The following is a 19,891-nucleotide window of genomic DNA, read 5'->3' on the forward strand; positions in this document are numbered from 1 at the left end:
CCTAAGGCTCATCTCCTCCTTTGTGGGCTTTGTGCTATAAAAAATAAGATTAAATCTCCATCCTTCTACTGTGTGATTTCTCCTGTATTAGTTTTCCATTTTCTGTTGTAACAAATCACTACCAACTTAGTAGCTTAAAACAATAAACATTTATTATCTGTTGGTTCTGGAGGTCAGAAGTCTGCCATAGGTCTCCCTGGGCTATGATCAAAGTGTTGTGTTGACAGGGCAACACTTTCTTTCTGGACCTTCTGGAGGTTCTAGGAGAGAATCTATTTCCTTGCCTTTTATAGCTTCTAGAAGCTACCCTCATGTACTGACTCATAACTGTCTCCTTTGATTTTCAAAACCAGAAATGTAGCCTCTCTCTGACCTTGCTTCTGTAATCACATCTCCTGCTCTGATTCTCTCCTTCTGGCTCCATCTTCCACCTTTAAGGCCTGTTTTGGATCCACCCAGATAACCCAAGATCATCTTCTTATTTTAAAGTCACCTGATTAGCAACCTTAATTCCCCTTTGCTGAGTAGCCTAATATATTCACAGGATCTGGGGCATCAACAGAATGTGGATATCTTTGGGTGTGGGGCATTATTTTGCCTAGCAGAGAACCTTTGCCATGTTCCTTTCCCCTTTATTTTTATATGTGTATGTCCTATTGATTTATTTCATCCATCCTTTAAAGTCCATCCTCCAGTTGAGTCCATCCTCCTTTTACCCCACAACATATATTTCCAATCTTCTCTTAAGGCAAGTAATACTTTTCATCTTGTATTACATATATGGCTTATTACTCAAATCAGAGTGATAGTTCTTGGATGGCAATAGTGGCATAGTTCATCACTATAAATAGAAGACTTCCGTGTACATGGAATGTTTAATAAGAATCTGTTCATGAAGAATGAATTAGAGCAAAAGTAAGGAAGAAAAAAATAATAGAAGAATTCAAGAAAGAAAGAAGAGAAAAAAGAGGAAAGGAAGAATAGAGAATTTTTGTAGATAATATACTTTCTCTGAAGACAGGAAAAGGAGATGATGGCTAGATCTTCAGGCTACACTGTGTCTACAGTTATTTCATGGGCAGTCAAATCTGCTTTGATTTAATCACTCATATGCCTCTTTGTGTTCAGCTCAGATGCTGTGGAGGTGATTTGGGCGATGGCTTGGAATAACTGAGGGACTCAGTTGTTCACAAACCCCTGCTCATTCTGCATTTACTATTTCTTAAATTGTACCACCTCCCAGAAATCCATCAAGGGGAAACCCTGAGTCCTCCATACCCAGAAGATCCAAGCAAAAGGCTTTACCCAACAGGTTCCTAAAGTTCCTAAGATCCAACTGTATTAAACATCCCTAAATTAAATCCAAGTCTTCACTTAGACACTGTGTGACTTTGTCCAAGTTATTTACCATTTTTGAATCTCAGATATTGCTTCTCTAATAAGGAGCTAATACCATTGACTTCACCGAGTTGTTATGAGGGTCAAAGGAAATTATATATCTATATATCTATATCTATATCTATCCATCCATCCATCCATCCATCCATCCATCCATCCATCCATCCATCACAGTACTCACACAGTAGGTGTTTAGAAGACGTTTCTTTTTTGAGTCTCTGCCTACAAATAAGGAAATGTTACCATTGATGGGATACTTGCTCATATCTGACAATTGAGTGAAATTGAATCTCAGAATTATCCATAGTCCTAGATGGCATTGATTCCATGCAGTAATCTCAACCTCTGGGGTACAAAGGTACCAACACCTTCCAACCTCTGAGGCATCAGCTGCTGGATCAAACACAACACCTGAGAGAGCAGAAGCAGCTGTGATTCAAAAGTGCTGTTGCACCTGGCTAATAATGGTGGCCAAGGGGAAGACATGAAACTTTACCAGCTGAGTGAGGTAAACAGATCAGCCCAGTTGATACAGCAGAATTTTTCTTTGCCTGTGCCCAGCTCCTGCATCTTATCGCAGATAAATCCCAGCTCTCCTTTTGATGGCTGTTATTGTCATTTCTCTCTCAACCGTAAGTTAAGAATCAAACGCAAGTTAACAATAAATGTATTAACCAATTGATAACCACTCTCTACTTTGAAGTGTCAGGCATCATAGAAACATGGGATTTTATTTTCACTGGTCTCACACCAGGAGTGTTCAGCTACCAAGAGCCTTATTTGTTATCATGATGGAAGCCAGATGTGGGGATGCAGTTAGGGAGGAGAAGACAGCCATCATTTCTTGATGCCTTTTTAAAGACTTGCCTCATTTATACTAACTGAAGCTGAGGCCAGGAATGGAGAAATTATCGAGCCCCTCACTTGAAAAAGTGAGGAACTGTCAGACATAGTGCCTGGCAACAGAGCACATTTGAAGAAAAGATTTTATAAAGGTTTATGATGAATTGTGGCAACTCATATCTTCCCTTAATAGGGGAAAGTATTGCTCAGGGCTGGGTATGTGATGACTTGTGGGTAATCACTCTCTCTTGGTTCTTTTACACCTTTGGAGCAATAGCTTTTAACTAGGAAATATTCTGACTGTGAGTATCACTTGTTTAGATTCTGGACATGGTAGCATAAGTGTATATACTGACCTCAGTCATGGGCTTGCAGATCTAGAACACTGAAATGGTTCATAGCCACAGAAAGCTCATTGATCTACAAGAAGAAATAGCTGATCCATGCTTTGCTCTTTTGGGTGTGCCTGAGCTCACCTAATTTGCTAAATCCTGCATTGCTAAATCTCCCCTTTGCACAGGTTTTTTCACCTGAAAAGTTGCTAACTAGTGAACATTTATAATAGAGGCATAGGCACTAGCTAAATTTTTGAACATGTCTTTGGTGTTAAGTGTGATAACTGGTGAGTGTTGTAAAGGATACATAGGAATTGGGTAAATTTTAAGGGTATCATAGGTATCATAGATATATTGATAAAGGTATCATAGGTACATCGTATTGCAAATATAAAGCTACAGGCTACTCTCTATTCTCCCCTTTATCTCTCAAAAAATGTAGCAGGATCTCTAAGGAGCTCAGAGTGGCTAGAATTTGAGGCACATGAAGAGATTGGTGGCAGATGAAGTAGGAAGGGCAAAAAGGACATTGGTACCAAGTTAGGGGTGCACTTCTCTTTCAGAGAGAAGACATTGAAGCTTTTTCGGCAAGTTATTTTCATCATCAGATGTTTATATCAAGGAGTACTATCTGGCCAAAGGGTTTTCACTGGTGGGTGGTGCCTAGAGGTGGGGCAGGGAGTCAGCATCAGGTTGCCAGTGTTGCAGTCCAGACTAGAGATAAGGGCCATGTCTCGTTTTGGTGTTGTAGACAGAGAACTGGAGTACTAGGCTGATTATTAACCCAAGGATTCAAATACAGAGTCCAAAGCAGAAACCCACATATCTGCCCTCAGGCATGAGACAAAGGCAGGTTAGCAGCCAGGGTATCTGTGTCTTAGGTTCAATGATGATTTGTCCTGGGCTCTTTTCATCCTTCATGACTGTGGTGAAATATATGAATGGGTGACCCAGATCTGAAAAGCACAATCTGGCATAAAGTATGCTGAGTGCTTTAAAAGAGGGTCAGGCAAAAATCCCAAGAGTATGGAAGGGACAGAGCACATCTTACTTGGGGATGTGGGAAAGATTCATTTGGATATTTATCTGGATATAAAAAGTTAATGGAGGAGAGGAAAGTGAGGCCAAAGCCTGAAATAGGATTTACTAAGATATAAACATTCTATTAGTTGCTGGGGACATAGAGATTAGTAATAATAACAATAATAGCAAACATTTATATAGTGATTCCTGTGTGCCACACATTGTCCTAAGATTTTTACATGTAGTAGTTCACATCATCTTTGAAGCAATTATTTGAAGTAGCTACTGTTTTTATTTTTCTCATTTGGAATATGAGGAAGCTGAGGCATTGAGAGGTTGTTATCTGCCCTAGAGGTTGTTGTGGAGCTGAGATTCAGATTTAGGCATTTGGCTTTTGAGTTTGAGCTCTGGACCACTGTGCTATGCTGCCCTTTCAGAATAAGTCATGGGTTCTGTCCTCATACAGGATCAACTAGAAACACTAATATATGAACCAATTATACCACAATAAAGTTGATTTAAAAATAATCAGCCCCCCCTCCCCCAGTGAAAGTGAAATAAAGTCATTTTCAGGTAAGCAAAGGCTGAGATGATTTGGGTGAGAGGCAAAAGACTTGTTCAATAAGAAATGCTAAGAGAACTTTAGTCTAAAGATAAGTGACAACAGATGAAAATCTGGATCTACAAGGAGTGAAGAACATCAGAAATGGTGAAATTTTTGGCAAAGATAAAGGATTATCTCTATTTTCCCCAATGAAAAGGTATGTCATAAGCCCAAATTTGTTTAGGGAAAGACAACCTGAATATGTCATATGTCCATGTTTCACAGAAAATTTGCCAGTGGAGACTTGTCCTGTGAAAAACTGGGAAAGATTTCATCCAGTTGTCTGCAAAGATACTCAGGGATTTTCTCTGATAGCATCCCAAAGCTCCAGTTCATTTATGACTAGAATGTCTCCATGGGCAGGCAATGTGCCAGTCCCACCTGCTCAAAACTTCCTTGTTAGACAGCCAAATCAAATGGTGAAAGGATAAAAATGCAATCTGGGAATTCATTACAGTTGGAAGAAGGTTCAGGACCTGTATAAGTTCTCTCCAGTCATACAGATGTGCTGGGACGTGGTACGTAATTTAATAACAGTACATGATCATATCATTACTTTAAGAGCCAGTCCAAAGGTGCTCAGTGTTTTGGAAAGTGCCTCAAACTTACAGAAAGTGCTTGAATATTAGGAAATCATACATATGTGGTCTTTGAATAACTATAATAAGTTACTTATGATCAAATGAATGCTAGGTACAATTATCAGATCAAAACATTTGAATGACTTATGGATCCTATATCATAATTTGGGGCTTATCTTAGGTCAGGTTCTCTAAGAAGCAGAACTTGAGACAGGAATTTGAGTACCCAAGATTTGTTATGCTCAGTGTTTGCATGTACATATTTTTTCATGTGTTTACTTTAACCTGTCTATCTTTTTTACTGACATCTTGTTCCTTGTAAACTATATATACTTATATATTACTTTTTAAAATCCAGTCTGACAACCTTTGCCTTCTAATTAAAATGTTTTATCCATTTATAGTTAATGAAATTGCTGAAATGTTTATGTTAAGGTCTGTCATTTGTGATTTATTTTCTATTTGCTTCATGTGTTTTATAGTTTTTTCTACCTTATTTTGGTTAATTGTTTTTTTTCTTTAAAAAAAATTTTTTTTTTAATGTATATTTATTTTTGAGACAGAGAGAAATAGAGCATGAGCAGGGAAGGGGCAGAGAGAGAGGGAGACACAGAATGTGAAGCAGGCTCCAGGCTCTGAGCGGTCAGCACAGAGCCCAACACAGGGCTTGAACTCACGAACTGTGAGATCGTGACCTGAGCCGAAGTCGGACGCTTAACTGACTGAGCCACCCAGGTGCCCCTAATTGTTTTTTTTTCTAATATACTATCTTAATTCCTTTAATAGCTTTTAGCCATGCCTCTTTGTAATATGTTTTTAGTGGTAACTCTAGGGTTTTCGTTGTGTATCCTTAACTTATCACAGTGTTCTTAAAGTTAATGCTATGCCACTCATATACAATATAAGAATCATTTAAAATAATTCCATTTATGACGACATATGTGTGCTACTTTTGTCATTTATTTATAGTTATGTATATTGTAAACCCCATGATACAATTGTTTATAATAATTAGTTATCTTTTAAGGAAATTAAGAGAAGAAAAGTCCAATCTTTTATATTTAGCAATATTGATGTCCTCCATTCCTTTCTTAAATCTAAATTTTCATTTGATACCATTTGCCTTTAGTCTGAAAAATTTCTTTTTAGTATTTCTTTTAGTGCAGGTATCTTAGTAACATAATCTCTTAGTTTTTGCTTGTTTGAAACTGTCTTTATTTCTTTAAGCAGGTTACCTTAAAAAAACTCTACAGAAGCACAATTTACTTACAATAAGATGCATTTATTTTACGTGGTTAAAAAAAATGTCACAATGAAAAGCTCACAGCAAACATGTTTAACAGTGAAACATTAGATCAGGAGCTAGGCAAAGATGTCTGCTTTTATTTCTATTCAACACTACACTGAAGGTTCTAGACAATTCAATAAGACAAGAAAGGGAAATAAAAGACCTGCAGACTTGGAAGGAAGACAAAAAATTGTCTTTATCTGAAAATGATATAATTTTGTACATAGAAAATCTTTAAAAATATCCAAAATCTAATAAATGAATATGATCACAGAGAGTAGTAGTAAGGTTTAGAGGCATGAAACATGGAGGAAGAGAAAGCCCATGGTAGGGTGTATGATTATTTTGGCCTATGTTGGTTAGTTGCTAATTGCTTCATGCTGCAGTATCTTCTGAGACCCTTATTGAATCCATTGAGAAATACCTACTTGGGGGAAGAAAGGGAGGAGCATTTATACATTATTCCCTTTCTCATCGGTTGGAGTATTGTCCATAAAGGTGTTAACCCTCCCATACTCTGGTTTGTACATGAATGAGTACCAAGTAGTTTCCCATGAGTCTCAGAACTCTGAAAAGGCAGGAAGTGAGAGGTCCAAGTGTAAGTTTCCATCTGGGGGGAGGGGGAAGCTGGCTTACGTCTTTATTGATAAAACAATTGTTAGAAATAGAGGTGAGGGCCTGAGAATCTGAAGTGCTACATGAGTGGTATCCAGTATAGTGTTTTGCTCAATGTATTTCCAAGTATGTTTCTGAGGGCAGAGGGAAACAACTGCTAAGATTAAGGTTCCCTTACATAAAAAAAAGCAAACATATAAAACAGGCCATAAGAACTTCAGGTAATGGGAATACCTAAATCCAAAATAGCTTCCTCCCCCTCATTTTTTGCTGAAGTCATAGAGTCACAGATCAAGAATAATAAACTCATCAATCCAGGACACCCTCCTTGAGATGAGAGCAACAGAGTCAACATATAAATGACCAGACATGTTCACATATACACAAGTGTTGGAGCCTTTAAAGGTAAATCAAGTACTTCTAGCAGGTCAATGGAGAATTTTAGATATTACAGATTATGATCCTTGTTCTATTAGGTGAATAAAAATACTTTGTTCTATTAGACAATAACATACATACTGTTATCAACAATTTCAAATATGCAAAAGAGTGAAAAGGAAAAAAATTCAACTATAATTCATCAGCTGGAAGCAACCGTTTTTAAGATTTTGGTATATAAAAACATATATATTAAAAATCATGTTTTTCAGTGGTTGTATAATATTTCATGTGGCAAGTTACCACAGTTTATTTAAACACTCTCTGTACTTTCTTGAATAAAATTGCTGGCATTTTTCATTTGTTCTTATAAATAATACCGCTGTATTACTTAAGCACATGTCTTTTTTTTATATTTAGGTGGTCAGTTATGCAACACCCAAAACAGTTGGCTTTGTGGAAATACCAGGAAATACTAATGTTTTAAAATTTCAAGTGAAGAAATGAAATGGCTTAAGGATAAACCATTAGTTAGAATCATTGTCTTAAATGAGTGGATTTAGATGAAATCTAAAGTAATTCCAGGGTAATACTGGGAGTGGATTTTTTTTTTAACACAGTTGAGTATATTATATTGGGGAAGGATTTCATTTATAAGGGGACGTTAAAGTTGAATGTTGAAAGGTAAGTAGATTTATTTTTCTAGACAAGGAGGGGAAGAAAAAATATTTGAGGAAGAAAAACACATGGAGTTGTAAAAGTCTGATACATTAAGGAAATGGGCTATTCAATGGAGTATATGGTGCATGGAGGGGAGAGAAAGGCAGGTGTTAAGTTACAAAAAAGGTAGTTGGGATCAGATTGGTCAGAGTCTTGATTTCATGCTGAGTCATTTGAATTTTATCTCATAAGTTATGGGGGTCTTGAAGATATTTAAACAGGGACTATTGATGGATAACAATCCCATCCTTTAAGATGGAAACATAGCTAGATTGAATAAAAGCCTCATCCAAGCACACTTGTCCCGGGTGCCTCCTAGAACCACTTAACTGTACATTTGTCTTACCCTCTGCTTTCTGTCCTCAAATTCACATTTTTCCAAATTCTATCTAGAACTTGTTGCTGCCCTTTGGTTCTTTAAACACATTTGAATGTCCTTTCCTTATTCAGTGACTTCAGTTTCCTGCTTAGCTATCAGTAGCTAGATTTTAGTGTCATCTGCGGCTTGAAATAACATACATTTCCTCCTCAAGCCTCTTCACCATGGACTCCTCAGTTCGTTCATTCTTGTAGCAATCCCAGAAAGAAAACTGTGGTGGTGTGAAGAAAAGCTCTGGAATGGCACAGTTGACTAGTTGTGACAGACCATATGACCCTCAAAGACTAAAATATTTACTATCTGGCATTTTGTAGAAAATATTTGCTGATGTTTACCCTAGGTCAAAATAAGTTAATGGTTATCAAACAGTTAATGAAAAGCAATTAATAAATATGTAGACACATTCTCGAAATGTTTTAAAATTTCAAGTAAAAACAAAAATGCCACAAATATTTATGTAAAATAAGAGGCCATCCAAAAAGGAATAAATTCCAGGCTGTTCCGACACATTATCTTTTATAACAGTAGAGATATATCTATATAACTATGGAAGAAAAGTTTGTGGCCTAGCTAAGTTATGACATTTGTATGAAAGCTATGGAAAGACATTCTCAAGCAGGCAAAGACAAGGGAAATACTTTTCTCATTTATCTTTCTTGAAAAACTACTTGGAGATATATTCCAGACATCTCTGAGATGAATCAAAATAAAGAAGAGAAAAGCTGTAATATAAATATCTTAAATGGTTCTTGAAAGGGCAAATACACAGAGTGAAAATACTAGTATAATGATAATAGCCTAGGACAAAAATTCTATATACTACCAAAAAGTAGGATTTAATAAGTAAGAGGATATCATACTATGCTGATTTCCTCATCATACATTGAATATAAATGTCAGTGTATGTGTGTGTCTTATTCTTAATGCTGAAAATTAAAGCAATATCAGGAAAACATATTTTTTATGAAACTTACTTATATAACTTAAAATTTGAATATTCATCTTCTAAGTAATAAGGGAAAAAATAAAAGAAAACATAATCTGTATGGTTAAAAAAAATTGTGGGAGAGATTACTGTTCTTTGTTGCTCTCTGACTACAACACTACAAGGGAGACTTTGAGAAACTAGAGTATATGCATTCAAGGAAAAGCAACCTGGATCGATATGGTAGATACATATTATTTTATGGAGAGATGCCAAAGTGTGGTTGTTAAGAGCCTTTGAATATTTTATTTATTCATTCAGTTAACAGATACTTACTGAACATCTTACTATGTGCCATGCGCTATTCTAGGAACAAAGGATAAAGTGGTGAATAAGACAAACAATATTCCTGTTCTCATTTACCTTACATACTTGTTGGAAAGAGAGAAAGGAGACATAAAAAAAAGAAAAATGGGTGAACAAGATCATTTGAAATGTTACTAACTTTTACAAAGTCAGTTGAAAGTGATTGTGAGCACTTTGTATCAAGTGTGCTGAGTGATGAGAGAAGACCTCTCTGAAAAGACACTTGAGCTGAGACTTGAATGCCCCCAAAGGATCCAATAATGAAAATATTTGGGGCACCGGGTTTCAGGTGTAGAGAAGATCAAGTGTCAAGCCCCTAAGTGTAAGACTGCGTTTGTATTTGAGGAACAGAAAGAAGGTATGCGTGCTGTGGTGTAGGGAACTTGGGGGAAAGTAGTTCCAGATGATGTTGGAGAGAAAGGCAGGGGAGAGATACTGTGGGGCCTTATTGACCATTGTAATAAGTTTGGATTCAAACGTTAATGGTAAGATATTGGAGGCATTAACCATGGTGGTGATATGATCACATCATTCATAGCAGGGAAAGGTCACTCTGGCTGTTGTAGAGAAATGATGCAGGGAGCAAAACTGAATGAATAGAGATCCGTTAAGAGCTTACTGTAGTTGTATAAGAAATAAAGAGGTAGTGGAACCTTCTAATCAAGATCGTAGCAATTGGGATACAAAAAAGAAAACAGATTTTGGGTATATGTTTGTCGTAGAAGAGAATTGATTTTCTTATAGATAGGATTTTGTGTAGGAAGACAAAGGGAGCAAGGGATATGTCTATGGCTTAGTCTTGCACAATTGGGTAGAGAAGCATGTTTTGTAGAGGAATCATGAATATTTTTTAGACCATGTTAATTTAAATTCAAGAAGTTCAGGGGCACCTGGTGGTGCAGTCGATTAAGCATCTGACTCTTGATTTTGGCTCAGGTCGTGATCTCCTGGTTAGTGAGATCGAGCCCCTAGTCGGGCTCCATGCTGACAGCACAGAGCCTGCTTGGGATTCTCTCTCTCCCCCTCTCCCTATCCCTCCCCTGCTTGTGCGCTCGCTCTCTCTCTCTCTCTCTCTCTCTCTCTCAAAACAAATAAATAAACTTTTAAAAAAAGTTCATTCATGACTCAAATGAGCATGTCAAGTGGGCAACAATATAAGTGTCTGGTTCTTAGTGGAAAAGTATTGCTAGATGCTTATGTTTCAGTTCTAGCTGGATTACTTAATGGCTCTGTGACCTTCAACAAGACTTACCTTTCTTTACTTTGACCTCCAAATCTGAAGAAAATGGGAACAACAATAGTACTTATTTCTAATGGATGTAAAATGTTGAAAGTAGATACTGTACATAACTGCATTTATTATGGGGACTGCCACATGGTAAGCTTTTATTGTCTGCTACTTATCCTATTAAAATACTTTTGTCTACAAATTACAAAACCTCAACTAGTTTAAATAATAAAAATAATTTATAATTGATACAATAAGGAACCATTAGGTAGGATGGCTATAACATTGATTAATTCAGGGGCTCAAGAAATCAAGGACCAGGTTCTACTTTTTTTTCCCCCCTGTGCTCTTAGTATATCACTATAGTTCTCCTGATTATGGCAATGAAATGATAACATCTCGTGGAGGGAGAAAGATTATTTTTTTCTTATCCATCTCTCCTTTATTTCATGAACTTTTTATCGTGAAAATTTTCAAGAATACAGAAAAATTGAAAGAACAGTCTTTTTGGCCAAGCCATTTGAAATTAAGTTGGAGGTATCATGACACTTCATTCTAAATATTTCAGCATGTATCTCCTAAAAATAAGGATAATATCCTACATAAAGGCTTTCATCAGACTTAAGGGGAACTAACAATAATTCCATAATATCATTTCAAACCTAATGCAGATTCAAATTCTCCATTGGCCCTCAAATATCCTTTGTATCTGTCTTTTTTGTTTTTAATCCAGGATCCGATGATTATGTGCCATTGCATTTGTTTATGAGGCTTTAGTCTCTTTTAATCCAAGGCAGTACCCCCACTTTTTTTATTTTTTAAGACACTAATGTTTTGAAGAATTCAGGCCTTGTAATAAGTACCATGTTTTGTATTTATCGGAGTGTTTCCTTATGGTCATCTAACTCTTTCCTCTATTTACTGTATATCCAGATATCAAGCCTAATGCCTTGGATAGATTTAGATGGTTTTCAGCTAGATAACTTAATGGGTAATGGCATCTACTGCGTGTTGCAGCATAGAAGGCATAATGTCAAGAGGTCCTACCATTGATGATGTTAAGTTTGATAAGCTGGTTAAGGTGATGACAGCCCTAACTCCCCATTACAAAGGTGTATTCTATTCCCTTCAGATTTCAGTAATTAATTTCAGGGAGGAGGATAATACTTAGTCATCATGTTCTTCCTCAGCTAATGATTTTAGCATCCATTGAAAATACTTACTTGAATGGATTATTAATTGCATTGAGGGTTATAAAATAGCAAGGCTCTAATTCTATCATTCCTTTCATATATATTAGTGTTTTTCTGTAAAGAGGAGCACTTCTGCTTTTACTTCAATGTTACAATGGATTCATACATTTAGTTTTATTTTAGTAGGTTATAATCAATTACAGTGACTACTCTCTTCGATACTTACATTGTCCTAGATTTTGCTACTTGGAACTCCTTCAAGTTGGTTCCTCTGTGCTCTTGATATTATCCCTTTAGTCTCTGAGAGTTCCTTTGCTTTCTGCACAGTAAGGTATCTAAGATTAATCTTGTCCTTTTTTGGTGCCAGACATAGATTAGCCATTTCTGTAAGAAGCCATTGTTCCCTTAGGTAGGGACTGGCATTTAAAAAACAAGATATGTCAGGGTGCCTGGGTGGCTCAGTTGGTTGAGCATCTGACTTCAGCTCAGATCATGATCTCCTAGTTTGTGAGTTCGGGCCCTGTGTGGGGCTCTGTGCTGACAGCTCAGAGCCTGGAGCTTTCTTCAGATTCTGTGTCTTCCTCTCTCTCTGCCCTCCCCCGCTCACCCTCTGTCTCTCTCTCTCTCTCTCTCTCTCTCTCAAAAATAAACATTAAAATTTTTTTTTTAATTTATAAAAAAACCGTAAGATATGTTGTTGGGTGTGTTTATTGATGACAGCTTATCATTCCTTTTATCTTTTAGTGGAAAGAGCTAGTCTACGGCCATACAACCCTGAACGTGCCTGAAGCTAAGCAGGGTCGGGCCTGGTTAGTACTTGGATAGGAAAGAGCTAGGATATATATTCACACAAAAACATCTATAATCTATATAATCTAAATTTGTACTGATATTTCCAATTCAAATCCAACATTACACTACCTTAGTTTACTTTACAAACTTACAAAAGTAAGTTTCTAATGTTCACATTAGAAACCAAGTGAACTTCTTGGTTTCTAATTACAGATATGAAATATATATATATATATATATATATATGTATATATATATACATATATATATATAGTTGACGCTTAAACAACATGAGTTTGAATTGCACAGATCCACTTATACCTTGATTTTTTGTTTTTACAGTAAAGTACTATATGTGTATTTTCTCTTTCTCATGATGTTCTGAATAACATTTTCTTTTCTCTAGCTTACTTTATTATAAGAATACAGCATATTATACGTGTAACATGCAAAATATGTGTTAATCAGCTGTGTATATAATTGGTGAGGCTTCTGGTCAACAGTAGGCTATTAGTAGTTAAGTTTTAGGGGAGTCAAAAATTATGTGCAGGTTTTTTTACCGTGGGGGAGTTTGGTGCCCCTAACCCCTGTGTTGTTCAAGGGTCAACGGTGTGTGTGTGTGTGTGTGTGTGTGTGTGTGTGTGTGTGTGTGTCTAAACTGAAAACTCTAATACCAACATCCCTGTGATTAAAAACAAAAACAAAAACAAAAAAACTCTAAGTAAATTTCAAGATTTCTTCTTAGTTCATTTTGTTTTTATAATATATGACACTAAGAATATAGTCAAAAGTATATTCAAAAGTTACAGGATACAATGGTTATGTTACCAGTTTGATACAGACTATCGAGTATGTTCAGTTGTTTCATTTGTTTTCTCTAGGAGTAAAGAAACCCTTTATAGGAGTAGAGAGCTTCCTAGAAGCTCTGGGGTGGGCTTCTTAGTTCTTATTAGCACCTAAATGGGATTTTAAAGATTGTCCTTGATTAATCAGTACTTATTTCTGAACCACATGGAAGAGGGGTAGAAACCAGGACAAAATCTGGGCACTGTAGCAAGAGGAAGGGGAAGGTGTTTGATTGGCAGTATTGCTGTTATACCTATTATGATGACAGTTGTTACAAATTTCTCGGCCACTTAACTAAATACATGCACGTGTGCTACCCTATACTCTCCAGTTTTGGCATGGCTGTGGGAAAAGTGATATTTTCATATGCTGCTGCTGAGTGTATAAATGGGAATTATTGTGAAAATAAGTTTGACAAGATATAAAGGTGGTATTATATAGTTTGATTTAAAAATATGACTTCTTAAAAAATAAAAAATAAAAATATGACTTCTTTGAATTTGTCATGTGGTAATGACCAAATAATATAAATAATTTAACTGTCTATAGTAGAATGGTTAATCCAATCATAATGCGGTTGCTTAATGGAAGTGTAGCTGCATCAAAAGTGAAAATTATGAAAACCATGTGGTGACCATGTCATAGGAGAAGTGTTTATAAAGCTGAGTGGGAGAAAACCAAAACAGAATGTAAAAGTATGTGTATGCAGTAATTGTAATGTAAAAATTATGTTTTTATTTCGACATGGACAAAGGATGAATCTGATGGGGATGGATGGATGGTGGACTGTAGGTAAATTTCTGATTTTATTTAGAATTTTGTTAATGTTTTTCAACTGAAACAAAAACAAAGGCAGTTAGGGGGACAGGTAGCTCTCCCATGTTCTGAAGCCAAGGGATTTATTTAAGCTCTTAAGTGGTACTCAACCTTCTTTTTAAGAAAATTTTGATTGTATCTGCAAGCACTTTCATAGCCTACCTTGCCCCTTCATCTGGGAAAGTATAAGTCAGATTCTATAATTACCCTAACAGAATGTCAATTGTGCCACTGGAATGTCTCATATCAAAAGCCGATGGAATTTGCTTCGTTCAGCCACACAGAGGAACTGCACCCTCAGTGCTGCCAGAAAACTCAGTCTGGAATTGATTTCTAGAGTTGTCTCCCAGAGCACAGTTGAATTGATTGCTTTTTGAGAAATTCTCTAAGGGATTTGCTGACCATGTGCCTACTAGACTGCCTGTGTCTCTCTGGCTGGAGCAGAACCTGAAGAAGGAAGGTCCTAGTGCTCATCAAGTAGAAGGGTCTTTTGGGAGAAGATCCATTCTTAGAAATGCAGTGCCAAGAGTTGAAATTGGCAACTTGGACAATATGATAAAGAGAAAAAGCAGGAAGTAACCATTTGGACATCCAAACTGAAAGGCCAGGTAATGGAAACATTCAACTCAGCAGAAAATGAGATTATCAAAGCATGTATGTGAGGACATTTCTTTTATATAGCTTCCAGCCAGAGCAGGGTAAACCTCTCAAGGGTTCTAACTCAATCTGCACCAATAACAGGAGCCCACTCCTCAATTTGGGGTGGGGGGGGGCTGTTCTTATATGCATGCTTGTAGATTATGTTGGCTTTGTCCATTTAGAATTGCCATCACTGAGTGGCAATTTAGTATTCTCCTCTTTGCTTTAATAAGAATCTTTACAAGAAATAGCTGTGTGAAGACTGTTGTTTTATCTTCTGTAAAGCCACTTTGAAGACATCATCTGTTGTTTTACTCAACATCTAAGTGACGAATTCTTCTTACAGCTATGTGATAAATGCTTTTTAGAATTCTTTTCAGAATGCAGTGCCAGGAAAACATTTCTCTCTTCTCGTGAACTGGTTGGGGTTTTTTGTTTTTATTTTTTGTTTTTAATATCCTTTGGTGAAAACTTTGTATCTATAGTTTTACTTCTCTTTTTGCCTTTAGTGCTGGGAGGCTCACAGCTAAATGTAATGTAATAGCTTTTCTTATTTTTTAATATTTATTTATTTATTTTGAGAGAGAGAGAGAGAGAGAGAGAGAGTGAGTGAGTTCACATGCATGAGCAGGGGAAGGGCAGAGAGAAAGGGGTGGGTGGAGAGAGAGAATCTCAAGCAGGCTCAATGCTGTCAGCACAGAGTCTGACGTGGGACTGGATCTCACAAACGGTGAGATCATGACCTGAGCCCAAATCAAGAGTCAGATGCTTAACCAACTGAACCACCCAGGCACCCCTGTAATAACTTTTCTTACAGGTGATATCAGACATAATTATTTCCTTCCTTACAAATATGTTTTTGTCACTAAATATATTTAAGTGTTCTTTGAGTTACTTAAAATTTAGAAGGGGAAAGAGATTATCTGTAAATAAATATCCAATGAGAAAGTTGAAAACAGCAATTTGTAATAGAAAGAATAGGGGTTTGGGTATCACACAGACCTGAGTTTGAATTCTTGCTCCTTTGCTTCTGAACCTTGTAAGCTTGGGCATACTGTTGACCTTGATTAATACTCAACGTCCTCAATTGTAAGGTAAAGTTAATAGGTCAGATAAAAATACACAGTAAGTTTTTGTATGTTCGAGCTTGTTCTTTGTCCCTTTGAACAAACCCTACCATTTTAGCCTGGAAAAGAAAAGATTGTAGGGAGATACAAAGACTGTAATGAAATATAGGAAGAGCTATTATGTTTCAAATGATTAGCAGAGATAGGACTAGTAGATGAATGTCCTAAGAAGATAGATTTTGATTCTAAAAAACAAAGTAAATAAATAAAATAAAGGCAGTTTTCTATTAAGCTGTTCTAACAATGGAATGAGGTTCTTGTTGGTGCAAGAGGGGGGTGGGCTCTAGAAGTGCTGATCTGAAGTACCTGAGGCAAAATTTGGATACTGGATGGAACACTGTCCCAAGGGTAGTATGAAGTCCTGCCTGGCTGTAAGTGATCTTACTAAACCACCCATAACCTCCTCAGACTTGTTCTTTTTTTTTCCCCCAAGTTTTTTATTTAAATTCTAGTTATTTACCATATATGATGAAATTAGTTTCAGATGTAGAATTTAGTGATCCATCACTTACATATAACACCCAGCGCTCATCACAACAAGTGCCCTCCTTAATCCCCATCACTCATTTAGCCCATTCTCCATCCACCTCCCTCCATCAACCCTCAGTTTGTTCTCTTATAGTTAAGAGTTTCTTATGATTTGCTTCCCTCTCTCTTTTTATTTTTCCTTCCCCTATGTTCACCTGTTTTGTTTCTTAAATTCCACATATGAGTGAAATTGTATGGTATTTGTCTTTCTCTGACTTATTTCACTTAGCGTAATACTCTCTAGCTTCATCCACATTGTTGCACCTCAGACTTGTTTTTACCAATGAAACTGATTGCATCAGGCCATAATCTGACCAGGAACACCAAAAAAAACCCCCAAAAACCAAAACCTAAAAACAAAAAACAAAACACCTCAGTGAGTTCATGGTTCTGAGGGTCTGTCTTTCTTCTTCCTTTCCTCCCTCCTTTTCTCCTTCCTTCCTTCCTTCCTTCCTTTCACTTTTATCCAATTTCCTGCAGGTACTGTGAAACCCATGAAGACCTTGACCGAATGTATGCAACCTAGAGTTAGTGGCAAGAGTTTCTCATCAAACTTACTATGAGTAAATTCCTTTCTGATTAAAAGTGGCACCCCTTTCACATTTCCTGGAATCCTCCTATAGACATTCTGATCCAAATTTGAAAATAAATTTTGACCTTTCCTTTACTGAGGTCTGCCATGTCAAACCGATAACCAAGGCTTATCTAGTCTTCTTTGAAATGTTTTCTCATCTACCTTTTCTTTTCTAGCTTAGCTCTGTGGAAGGATGTAGGCGTTGGAACCACCCATCCCTTTCTTCAAACTTCAGTTCTAACTTTTTCTAGCTGGATGACCTTTGGCAGGGTATTTAACCTCCAGAAACCTCTGTTGATTTATCTATAGGATAGGCTTACTCATAGGGTTTTTGTGAGGGTTAAATAAAAGAATGTATGCAATTCACCTAGTATAGGGCTGGGTGTGTAATATTTGCCCAGTAAATCTTGATTTTTCTTTTTTCTCCCTTACCTTTTCTAAGGGTTTCCCTGATTACATTAGCCCAGAATTTTAATATCTTTCATCTGACAATCAATTACAGATTTTCCTGAAGTATTCTATAGTATCTTTTTATTATTATTTAGCTTCTGATGATATTATAACTCTTCTCTCTCTGAGTACATTGTATGCCCTATTCATTGATTTATTCATTTAGTTATTTACTTAATACTCACTTATTTAAAAGTGGCTAAGTACCAATCACTGATTGACACTTTAAATGGATATGGGAATTCTGTTCTTAATATGCTCATACATATCAAATGAATGAATGAATACTTAAATATAACAATTTAATCCTGTAGCTCAAGGCAAAGTGGATAGAAAAAGAAAAACTGGAAAGAAACAAGACCAATTAGGTAATTATCACAATAGGTTATGTGAAATAAAACCAATATTTGAAGTAGGGAAGAGACAACAGAGAGGGAAAGCCTGGGAGACAATTTAGGAAGGGTGTAAAGATTTTGGATATGAGAGTGATTCTGGAAGTAGATGCTTCAGAAATGATCCAGTGACGGGCTACCAGTGTGTTAGAAGGGAACACATGGGCAAATGCAAAATCAGTATTTTGAGTGTTTAGTGGTCTTATGGTTAGTAGCACCTTAAGTGCCACTGATAGGGATTGGGGATTACAAACTGCAGGACATTTGGAAGTAAAGATGAGTTAAGCCAGAAATATGTTTGGTGTTCTTGGGTCACTGAAGGAAAGATATAGAACTGTTAGAAATTTGGGACAAAATCCCAGGAGGTAGGTAAAGGATATAACCAGAATTTTTCCTGGGAAGACAGTGTGGTGAAGGGAATTGCAGGTAGAGGCAACAAATGTGCAAAAGCTCACAGTTAAAGGAGCCGGCACCCTTGAGCCTATTACAAGCAGTGTGATAAGAGGAATGTAGGGTGGAAAGTAGTGTGGAATGTAGGGTGTAGGAATGTAGGGCGGAAAGATGGGAGCTGAGTCTGGATTTGTATGTCAGGGTCAGGTCATAAAGGACCATACTGAAAGGTGGAGGATTCTAGGATATGTTTTGTAGGTAATGGAAGCCATTCAGTATGCACATGGGCCATTCATCAGAGGGGGAAATACCTACAATGAATGGATGAAACCTACAGGTTGAATTTAGAAGTAGATTACCCAGGCTTCAAGACTTGAGTTGAAATTGTCATTTTCAAAAGAGCTTTTCTGGGTTCTGGTACTTGAAATTTTACCATCCAGACAAGTTCTTCCCATTGTAGTGTTCAATTAAGCTTTGTGCTCTGGATAAAAAGCCCCTTGCCTTCATATTCCTCCCGCCCTCCTCCTCCATCTTCTTCTAAGAAAGCAAAAGAAAATGACCTTTCTTACTCTAAAAACCTCAGCAAACTCCAACTCTGGATTCTGAAGGAGGAGAATCATTTCTCAAAATCATCTAGGGAAGATTCTGTAAGTAGTGTTGCCAACACAGTAAAGTCACCCCCTACACTGTTTTTGAATATCTGGGGGGGGGGGGGGGGGGAAACAGTGGAGGATTTCTACAGGAAGACACAGTCGTGGATTTCTCTTCAGACAGGAATTCTCTGGCACAAATTCTGGAGTTCCCATTTCCTAGGGACACTTCTTCCTTGATTGTGGTCACACCTGATCTAATGATTCTGTAATGAGAAGCAGCATGACATTGCCATCTTATATCTCTGACCCGCATGTGAATGTGTTACCAACAGAAAGGAAACTTGGGAAATCAAAACAGGAAGGATTCTATTATCAGGCCAACATGCCCACTATTGCAGTGCTACGAACGCCTTATTGGCATTCCTATTCACGTCCAACCCCAGCGTAATTAATCACTGGTGCATTTGCTATCCCAGGCTACAAAGATATGTCTTGAAGCCTTTTCAAGTTTCTTCCAAGCTTCTTGCCTTGGCATTTTCCCAAGCTGCTTCTTGAAGAACAGCAAGCTGGTATTTGGAGCATATGGCGATGGTCTGTTTGTGTGTTCATTAAATCAAGATACCAATGAAAAGAAAGCAGAAAGCTCTCTGTCCTTTAAATGAAATTGTCAACCCAGATATCTGCTGCCTTTCCCAAACCCTGGCCTGAAATGCCTGGCAAGTGGGGTTGTGTTATAATGACAAATTAATTCATATCGTACTTTGATCTTGGCCTGAAAAATTTTTTGACATCAATTTTCAGGAGTTGCATTTTCGAAAATCAGAATTCACTAAAGTGCCTCCAATTCCTAACAACGCAGCAGAGACCT

At 37.0% G+C, this 19,891-nt stretch overlaps 1 long non-coding RNA gene across 1 annotated transcript in view; it reads left to right on the top strand.

The window, feature by feature from the left end:
* The first annotated feature begins 14,542 nt into the window (after nt 1–14,542).
* Nucleotides 14,543–19,891, top strand: part of LOC125920298 (uncharacterized) — a 218,858-nt gene continuing 213,509 nt past the window's right edge. Inside the window, exon 1 of the long non-coding RNA XR_007457004.1 lies at nt 14,543–14,938. This is a non-coding gene — a long non-coding RNA (uncharacterized LOC125920298). The remainder of the gene's footprint in view (nt 14,939–19,891) is intronic.

Source organism: Panthera uncia, chromosome D4 (genome assembly GCF_023721935.1).
Source record: "Panthera uncia isolate 11264 chromosome D4, Puncia_PCG_1.0, whole genome shotgun sequence".
Lineage (NCBI taxonomy): Eukaryota > Metazoa > Chordata > Mammalia > Carnivora > Felidae > Panthera > Panthera uncia.